This window comes from Lepidochelys kempii, chromosome 12 (assembly GCF_965140285.1).
Source record: "Lepidochelys kempii isolate rLepKem1 chromosome 12, rLepKem1.hap1, whole genome shotgun sequence".
Classification (NCBI taxonomy): Eukaryota; Metazoa; Chordata; order Testudines; family Cheloniidae; genus Lepidochelys; species Lepidochelys kempii.
Window position 1 is genome coordinate 2,620,391 of NC_136391.1, and position 10,233 is coordinate 2,630,623.

At 46.8% G+C, this 10,233-nt stretch overlaps 1 protein-coding gene across 1 annotated transcript in view; it reads left to right on the forward strand.

Annotated features, from left to right (window-relative positions):
• PDPR (pyruvate dehydrogenase phosphatase regulatory subunit) overlaps positions 1 to 9,898 on the forward strand; it is a 113,791-nt gene extending 103,893 nt beyond the window's left edge. Inside the window, exon 19 of the transcript XR_012154441.2 lies at positions 9,740 to 9,898. The gene's annotated coding sequence lies outside the window, so the exon portion shown is untranslated. The remainder of the gene's footprint in view (positions 1 to 9,739) is intronic.
• Positions 9,899 to 10,233: the final 335 nt, after the last annotated feature.

Here is a 10,233-nt window from a genome sequence, read left to right on the forward strand (position 1 = left end):
TGGCAGGCATAGACACAGGTTCCATAACCCTGACCCATAGTCTACCTCCACTGGCAGGCTCTTAACAAGGCTTGTGCAGAGAACATGGATGCCATGCTGAAGAGCCTGCTTAAAGAAACCCCCAGCACAGACAAACTCCAGCACATCTTGGAAGTGAGTATAATGCGGAGGAGCAGCAGGGGTTTTATCTTAGCCCTGGGGACTCCTAGAAGTGGAGACTGGAAAATCCATGTTTCCACTGTACCCTTCCAAGTATGCATTTGTGATACAAACTCACTGGGTGACCTTGGGGTTCACTCACTTCCCGCTTATGGCATCAGTTTTCTCCACTATTAAATCTGTCCTGGGGAAGAAGGACATCAGCCCCGCCAATCACCTTCACCTGTGGGTGTCTGGCCCTGGGACCCTAAACGAATTGGACTCTCTGCCCCATTACCTACACCTCCCTGTCTTTCCCTCTTCAGGCCTTATCCTATGTGCTCAGGGTAGCCCCTTCCTGACTTGTGCCTGACCGTTAAAGGACTATCCAAGCCCCTCCAAGGCCTGCTCCCACTGGGGTTTCTCTCCTGGCTGAGCACATGCTGCCCTTATATCTCCCAGCAGGCCTGGGTCCTAGTCTCATGCTGCTCCTTGTCACGCGACCCCTGCAATTATTCCCTTCACCTGGGGAATTGCATAACCTGGGCTAGGTGCAGTTGAATTCCAACCCCTTGAATAGCCATAGAATAAACAAACAAATTTATTAACTACAAAAGATAGATTTTAAGTGATTATAAGTCAAAGCTGTTAAGGAAAAGTTAGCACATGTGACTCCATTTTGGTTTGGGGCCCACCATTGTCTAAAAGCAAGTACATCATGCACCAGGAGGAGTGTTCCTTAGATACTGCATTCCTGTGAAAATCCTCCTCCTTGTCTCCAGCCTGCCTTGACTCCCGGTATCTGTTCTTTGTCTGTCCCTAACTCCCTATCTCCTGGCCTTTGATCTGAGGCCTCCCATCCTGATAATAAAAGTTACTGATGCATTGCTTTAGGACCATGCTGTGTAATTAACATACTAATTTAGCACGAGGAATGCACCAAGCAGGGATAGGTGGTAGATAAGAAAAGGGTTTGTTTATTGGCTAAGGTTTCCAATGCACGAGGGCAACATGCTTTGCTAAGAGATATATAACCTTTGTATAATCTGTATTCGGGGGTCCCCTCCTGGCTAGCAAGGGGGCACCACGCTCAAGCGTAATAAACTTGGTGTTTTTTAGGAACTCTGCAGTTGTGGACTTTGTTCATGTGCCTCAGCCTAGATTCGAACTGTGCGTGACCTATCAGGTATAATTCGCAGCAGTTTTGTGCGTGACCTATCAGGTATAATTCACAGAATTTGTGTGCGTGTCCTACCAGGTATAATTCGCAGCAGTTGTGAGCGTGTCCTATAAGGTATAATTCGTAACAAAGCACAACAAGTCAGATTTGATCAAATGAAATAAAAGCAAAATACATTCTAAGCTGATCTTAACACTTTCAGTGCCCTTACAAACTTAGATGCTTCTCACCACAGGCTGGCTGGTTGCCCTTCAGCCAGACTCTCCCCTTTGATCAGCCCTTCAGTTGCTTGGTGGTGATGTCTGTAGATGGAGGTGGAAGAGAGAGAGAGCATAGCAAACGTCTCTCCCTTTTATCATGTCCTTTATTCCCTCTTGGCTTTGCCACCCCATCCCCCGCCCCCGCACCTTCACAGTCAGGTGAGCATTACCTCATCGTAGTCCCAAACTGACCAAGGGAAGGAGGGTTACTCACTTGAGAGTCCAACAGATCCTTTGTTGCTGCCTAAGCCAGTGTCCTTTGTTCTGTGGGGCTGGGCTGGGTTTGTCCCATACTTGCCCTGATGAGGCGTGAACTGCCCCTCTGCTCTTGGAGAGTTTTGCCTGGGCCTCTGCGCCTGCAGAGTTTTGACTGGGCATGTTTTAAGCCATGGGGACACATTTTCAGCCTCATAACTATATACATGAAATTACAGCCTATAACATTACAATAACAACAATGCTCAGTGCGTCATGAGCCTTCCGAAGACACCTGCCATGACAAACTTTGCATTGGACATAACACAATCATATTATAAGGATGAACTTGGGGGTGCAGGGTGTTCCCCCGAGGTACAGAGCATCACAGAGACTGAGACACAGTTGGGGCCTGTCTGCACTCTAGGTCTGTAGCCCATTTGTAAGCTGCTGACTTCCACATGTTGTTCAGAGCCTATGGACAACACTACTCCTAAGCATGTGTTTGTTCTGTGCTTAGCCCCTTGTGATGGGTTGGGTCACAGAAACTCCCTCAGGACTGTCACTAGATGTGCTGGAATACCACTGAGAACAAACCCCTCTGCCAGAAAAAGCTTCCCTCCACTTCTGTCTTGCTGAGCTAATCACACCAGCCAGCTTCAGCACAGACCAAGGGGTTGGGCCATGCCCCCCTGCAGTACACAAAAACTAAGATTCACTTAGCTCAAGGGCTTCTCAGTTAACAGGAACTTTCCCAGCACCCAGTATTCAGTCTTTCTGGGAGCCTAAACCCCAAATAAATCCGTTTTACTCTGTATAAAGCTTATACAGGGTAAACTCATAAATTGTCTGCCCTTTATAACGCTGATGGAGAGATATCCACAGCTGTTTGCTCCCCCAGGTATTAATTACTTACTCTGGGTTAATTAAAAAGAAAAAGTGATTTTATTAAGTATAAAAAGTAGGATTTAACTGATTCCAAGTAATAACAGACAGAACAAAGTAAGTTACCAAGCAAAATAAAACAAAACACACAAGTCTAAGCCTAATACAGTAGGAAACTGAATACAGGTAAATCTCACCTTCTGAGCTGTTCCAATCAGCTTCTTTAACAGACTGGTCTCCTTCCTAGTCTGGGCCCAATCCTTTTCAGACCAACATTGTAGTTTATGGCCTGGGTCCAGCAATCACTCCCACCCCTGTAGTTACTGTCCTTTGTTCCAGTTTGTTTCAGGCATCTCTTTGGGGTGGAGAGGCCATCTCTTGAGCCAGATGAAGATAAAATGGAGGGGCTTCCAGGGCCTTTTATAGTCTCTCTCTTGTGGGCGGAAACCCCTTTGTTCTTGTTTGCAAAATCACAGCAACAAGATGGAGTTTGTAGCCACCTAGGCAAGTCACATGTCCATGAATGATTCAGCTTTTTGCAGGCCGATGCCATTGTTTACGTTAGTTTGAATGTTCCCAGGAAAGCTCGGATGTGGTTTGGCATCTCCCAAAGTCCACTGTCAGTTAACTGTTTCTTGATTGGACACTTACTGAGACTAGTCCTTTCTCAAGAAGCTGACCAAATGCTTCACTGATGCTACTTAGAATCAAACACATTGAGATACAAGTACATAACCAATATTCATAACTTCAAATACAAAAATGACACACACATACAGATAGTATAATCATAACCAGCAAATTACAACCTTTCCTTAGACACCTTACTTGACCTTCTTTGTACAAGATTTGGTGCAACTATAGGACCTTGGTTGCAACAATGAGCTATATGGTCACAGTTCATGTCAATAACAACACACCCCTATGTAACAGCTGGGCTGGATGGCCTTTTCTCGCTGTGCTGTGGGGAGCAGGTAGTGGGCACTAGGGATCTGAAGAGGCTGTCAAGGACTTTTTCTTGAAAACAATCACTATCAATGAACTGGAAGCCAATATAAAATCACTGCTGAGAACATTGGTGCCTGACAAAATACTTGCAGAGTGGTAATTAATGATGGGGACAGGGCAGTGATACAGAGCGATCCGGATCCCTTGGTAAGCTGGACCCATTCAAACATTCAAGCTGCAGTGGGGGAGGTTTAGATTGGATATTAGGAAAAACTTTTTCACTAAGAGGGTGGTGAAACACTGGAATGCGTTACCTAGGGAGGTGGTAGAATCTCCTTCCTTAGAGGTTTTTAAGGTCAGGCTTGACAAAGCCCTGGCTGGGATGATTTAACTGGGAATTGGTCCTGCTTTGAGCAGGGGGTTGGACTAGATGACCTTCTGGGGTCCTTTCCAACCCTGATATTCTATGATTCTATGAAACAAAACAAGTTTGAACAGAGCCAAATGCAAGGTCCTATACCTATCAACAAAGCATGCAGGTCACACCTACAGAATGGGGAAGTGTATCCAGGAAAGCAGTGAGACTGAAGGGGATTTGGGGACCATACTGGGCAAGCCCTTCGACATGAGCTCCCAGTGTGATGCTGTGGAGAACAGGGCTAAAGCCATCATTAGACGTAGGAGCAGAGCCATGAGTAGGACAGGGAGGTGACACAGTATCAGTGAGACTGAGATCGGAAGACTGCCTACAGTTTTGGTGTCCAAGTTTGAAAAAGATGTTGAAAAATTGGAGATGGGGCAGCAAAGAGCCACAAAATGTTTTGAGGGCTGGAGAAAAATGCCTTCTAGTGAGCAATTGAAAGAGCTCAATCTGTTTAGTTTAGAAAAAGAAGGTGACTTCCTTGAAGTGTTGACGTGCCTTAATGGAGAGAAAATATCAGGTATTAAAGGGCTCTTTAATATATCAAAAAAAGGCATAACAAGACCCAATGACTGGAAGCTGAAAAGAGACCAATTCATATTAGAAATAAGGCACAAATATTCAACAGTGAGGATGAGTCAGAAAAGGAACAAACTACAAGGGGAAGTGGCGGGTTCTCCACCATCTCCTGATATCTTCTAATGCCTTTCTGGAAGATGCTTTAGTCAAGAAAACAGCTATTCTGATATACAGGATCCCTGTGAAATGCAGGGAGGTCAGGTTAGATGCTCTAATTGTCTTTTCTGGCCATAAAGTCTACTAATTTATGAAAAACTGAGTGGGCCTGGGGAACAGCTTCTGATGTTTTACTGTGTAGCCGGCTTATTTCCTAGAACAAACAGTCATTAAGTGGGTTGATCCACAGGGAGTAGCTCAAGCATCCAAAGTGGCTAGCCAGGGGCAGGACATCAGCCCTGCCAGGGAGGGGTGGGTGTGGCAGTGACATCACAAGGGCCTTTGGCAGGACCTCAGCCTATTGGTCAAAGGTGGTGGGGAGGTGATGACCTCACAGAGAGACTCTGACATCAGCCAGGCAGGACAGGGGTGCAGGACGAGGGCAACCTCGGAGACCCCTGTGGGTTTGCCTCAGCAAGTCTCCTTCTCGAGGTCTCTCCTTGAGGACTGAGAGAGAATTCACTTTCACGTACATGAGCATGAGGAGGACCCTCTTCAGAGTTTTTTCCTTTCTTTTTACTGATTTCATTAAAAAACAGCCATCCCTGTTCAGAAGGTAAGAGTCTCGGAGAGGTTTATCCCCTCCAGTGCTGACCTGTGCCATCTTTTGGGGCATATGGTGAGAATCCTCAGCCTCCCCCTCTCAGAGTCTCATCGCTGATGGGTGAGCACGGGGCTATTGACAGGGAGGAGACTCAAGTCCTTTTTTTCTCTTTTAAGACCAAGGAAATAAGTCATAACCAAGCATGTATTTGATTACTCTTGCTGCTTCTCTCCATTCATTGTCTCTGAGCAGTTTATGATTCTTTCTCTAATGGTCTAGTTCTTCTAAAATACTTACTAAATAATTAGGTGTTAATAAAGCCATATGCACACCCATACATCTGGGAACAAAGGAGTCAGGCCGCACTTACAGAATGGGGGACTCTGCCCTGGAAAGCAGTGACTTTCAAATAGGGTTACCAGATGTCCCGATTTTATAGGGACAGTCCTGATTTTTGGGGGCTTTGTCTTATATAGGTGCCTAGTACCCCCCACCCCAACCCGATTTTTCACACTTGCTGACTGGTCACCCTACTTTCAAAAGGATTTAGGGGCCATAGTGGATAAATCGCTCAACAGGAGCTGTCAGTGAGAAGCTGTGGTAAAAAGTTAAAGCCATCCTTGGATGGATAGAGTAGTGAGAATGGAAAGGGAGGTGATCCAGCATTGGTGAGACTGATACTGGAATATTGAATCCAGTTCTTGTGTCCACGTTTTGAAAATTAAGTTAGAAAACTGGAGAGGGTACAGAAAAGGGAAGTAGTGGGGGCAAAAGACCTATTTGGCTTTAAGATTAAACTCGATAAGTTTATGGAGGAGATGGTATGATGGAATAACATGATATTGGTAATTAATTGATCTTTAAATATTCATGGTAAATAGGCCCAATGGCCTGTGATGGGATGTTAGATGGGGTGGGATCTGAGTTACTACAGAAAATTCTTTCCTGGGTATCTGGCTGGTGAATCTTGCCCATATGCTCAGGGTTTAGCTGATCGCCATATTTGGGGTCGGGAAGGAATTTTCCTCTGGGGCAGATTGGAAGAGGCCGTGGAGGTTTTTCACCTACCTCTGTAGCATGGGGCACAGGTCACTTGCTGGAGGATTCTCTGCTCCTTGAAGTCTTTAAACCACGACTTGAGGACTTCAGTAGCTCAGACATAGGTGAGAGGTTTTTCGCAGGATGGATGAGATGGATGAGATTTTCGCAGGGTGGGTGAGATTCTGTGGCCTGCGTTGTGCAGGAGGTCAGACTAGATGATCATAATGGTCCCTTCTGACCTTAGTATCTATGAATCTATGAAAAGTTTCATCTTTGAGTGATGGAGATGCTGCCTTATAGTGAGACATTGAAAAAGCTCAATCTGGTTAGTTTATACAAAAGAAGATTGAGAGGTGAGTTGCTTGACGTCATGGAGAGAAAATGTTGAGTAGGAAAGGGGTCTTTTGTCAAGCAGAGAGAGGCAATAACAAGACCCTATAGCTGAAAGCAGAAATAAGAAAAATTCTCATTAGAATAAGATCCAGATTTGTAAGTGGGTGATTCATCATTGGAACAAACTACCAAGAGAACTGATGGATTCTCCACCATCTCCTGGTGTCTCCTAATGAAGACTACATGCCTTTCTGGAAGATGCTTTAGTCAAGAAAACAGCTATTCTGACATACAGGAGGCCTAGGATATGCAGGGGTCAGATTAGATGCTGTAATGGTCCCTTCTGGCAATAAGGTCGACGAATATATGAAAAACTGAGTGGCCTGGGGAGCAGCCTCTGATGTTTTACTGTGTAGCCTGCTTGATCCCCAGAATGAACAGTCATTGAGGGGGGTGATCCAGTGGGAGCAGCTCAAACATCCAAACGGGCTGGCCAGGGGCAGGACATCAGCCCTGCAGGGGAAGGGTGGGTGTGGCAGTGACATCACAAGGGCCTTTGGCAGGACCTCAGCCTATTGGTCAAAGGTGGTGGGGAGGTGATGACCTCACACGAGACCCTGACATCAGCCAGGCAGGACAGGGGTGCAGGACAGGGGCAACCTCAGAGACCCCTGTGGCTCTGCCGCAGCAAGTCTCCTTCTCGAGGTCTCTCCTTGAGGCCTGAGAGAGAATTCACTTTCACGTACGTGAGCGTGAGGAGGAAACTCTTTGACGTTTTCTCCTTTCCTTTTACTGATTTTACTAGAAAACAGATGTCCCTGTTTAGAAGGTAAGAGCCTCTGAGAGGTTTGGAACCTGTTTAGTGTGATCCGTCTCGTGCCAGCTGAATTCTAGGCATGGAAAACACTAGACTGAGGTGGCAGAATTTTATTCCCCACCTAGGACTTTGTCCCTTAGAATCACTGAGGACATTGGGGTTTCTCCTTTTAGTTTTCCCTTGTCCTCTGTCCTGCCCGCCTTTCTCTTCTTTTCTTGCTTCTTTTGTTCTTTTCTCCTGCTTCCCTCCCACCACCAGGAAGGGGTGTATGGGGGGGTGTCCTCTCCAACTCACAAAGAGGTGTGGCTGGCTCTGAGAGATCCCCTCCAATGACCTGGGACATTCTTTGAGCTATTTGAGAACCCTCAGCTTCCTGACCCTTAAAGTCTCAATCATAGAATCATAGAATATCAGGGTTGGAAGGGACCTCAGGAGGTCATCTAGTCCAACCCCCTGCTCAAAGCAGGACCAATCCCCAATTTTTGCCCCATATCCCTAAATGGCCCCCTCAAGGATTGAACTCACAACCCTAGGTTTAGCAGGCCAAAGCTCAAACCACTGAGCTATCCCTGATTGGCTGAGCAGGGGGCTATTGACGTGGAGGAGACAGGTCCTTGTTGTTCTCTTTTTAGACCAAGCAAATAAGTCATAACCAATGATATGTTTGACTAATTTTCATTCTTTTCTCCAATCATTGTCTCTGAGCAGTTCATGATTCTCTCTATCATTTGAGTTCACCTACAATACTTGCTGAATAATTACTATGAACCGTTGTTGGTCTATAACTCATTTGAGAGCACTTTCTTCTCATCATTCAATGTATGAAAGTCAAGATGTGATGGTTAGTTTGAAAGTCAGAACTCCTGGGTCCTGTTCCCAACTCTGGTACTCACTGGCTGTATGACCTAAGACAAGTCAATTTTCCTTACTCAGCCTTGGTTTCTCCCACTGTCAAGTAGGGGTAACAATCCTCTCCTCCCTACCTCACAGGGGGTGGAGGATGGGGATCCATTGGAGAGTGTCACTAGTCGCAGTGCAGAATATGAGGTGTTTTATCACATTGAGTTGTATCAGATTATGACATAATATAATAGCTGAAAGATTCTATTTTATTTGTATTTTATTATTTTGAAATTGCTAAGAGCAGCAGCTACTTAGCTCAGACTGACGCACCTCATCTAATTTTCTAGATCACAGTGTCTCCTCTTTGTGTACGACGAGACAATTTAACACACTGTGACAAACAGGGGATGCTTTTGTTTTGCAACTACATATTTTTGCAAAAAATTTTCTTCCAACTTGTTATGATTTCAAGAAACAAACCAGTTTAGCCTCAATTGGCTTTTCTGACAGAAAACTGTTTCCATGAAAATTTTCCCCGCATCTGGATTACTGGGCTCTCTCCCTGCCTCTTGTGGGTTTGTTGTCTGTTAGTTAGAACAGGAGTCAGGACTGGTGGCTTCTCTTTCTGGCTCTGCCACCGCCTTGTGTGGGGGACCTTGGGTAGGTCACTTCCCTTCTCTGTACCTCAGGATCCCATCTGTCCAGTGGGAAGAGGGACAATTCTCTAACTCCAGGTGAGCCTGGGTGAGATAAGGGGCGTTAAAGCCCTCTGCGAAGGAGATAGGGATGTTTCAAGGTGTTGAGCACCAAGGAATTCTAAATTTTGCTAAAATGAAAACAAGAAATGGTCGGAGCCAAATTTTAACCATTGTCTTTTTTTAAAGCCCATCCAGGGATGTGAGTCCCACTGAGCCATAGAGAGGGGGAGCAATTTGCCCAAAGTCCCACAGGTCAGTAGGAAAACCAGCAATGGAACCCAGGAGTCCTGCCTCCCAATGCCCTGGTCCGGTCACTGCAGCAAAGCACTGTCCCTCTCAAAGGCAGGGGGAACCGGACATGAGGGCCTGGTTGTAATTGCCAGCTGTGGGAAGCAGTGTGCAGCAATGGCTAGTGAAGAGGCCTGGAAGTAAGGACTGCTGGGTCCCATTCCTGGCTCTGACACATGTGGTGACCCTGAGCCAGGAGCTTCCCCTCCCAAGGCCTGTTTCCCATCAGTAGGGTTGGGGTCCCAGTCCCCACAGCCCAGGGGGGTGGGAGGCTTCATGCAGGTGTGTAAAGTGGCAGGATGGCAGGAGCTGGGAGGCACTGTCACCCCCGCATGAGGGCAGTGTTCTGCACCCCCTGCTGCTGGCCAAGTTTCTCAGTCCCGTGGCAATAAGACAGACTCTTCTTTTCACAGCCAGTTGATCGCCCAGTGTCATCACCCTGCCTGCTGGCTGGGCAGGATAACTCTTCAGGTCACCACCCTCTCCAGCCTGCCTTGGGCTTGGGGAGTGCAGAGGAGGGTGAGCAGAGGACAGCTGGCAACCCTGAACATCTGCCATCCATCTCTCCATCACCTAGAGCAAGTGAGTGGCATTAGGGTTCCTCGGTGGCATCCCCTGTCTGTCTGGGGAGAGGCAGAAACAGGGGAAGAGAATCTCTCCCAAAGGAGATTGGATTTGCAAACAGCCCCCAGGAGCCCCTCGCCTTCAGACCGAGCAGGGGCTTCTCCAGTGTTTGGAAATGTTCCAGCCATGGGGTGCCCAGCCCTTCCCTTGTGGGAGACTGCTCCCCAGGCTGACAGTCTCTGAGCTGGGCCAGACCCTGTGAGCAGCTGAGCATGGGAATCAATGGGAAACGAGGGGGTCCTGGGCTTCCTATGCCTAGGGACTTTGTGACCTTGACTTTGGG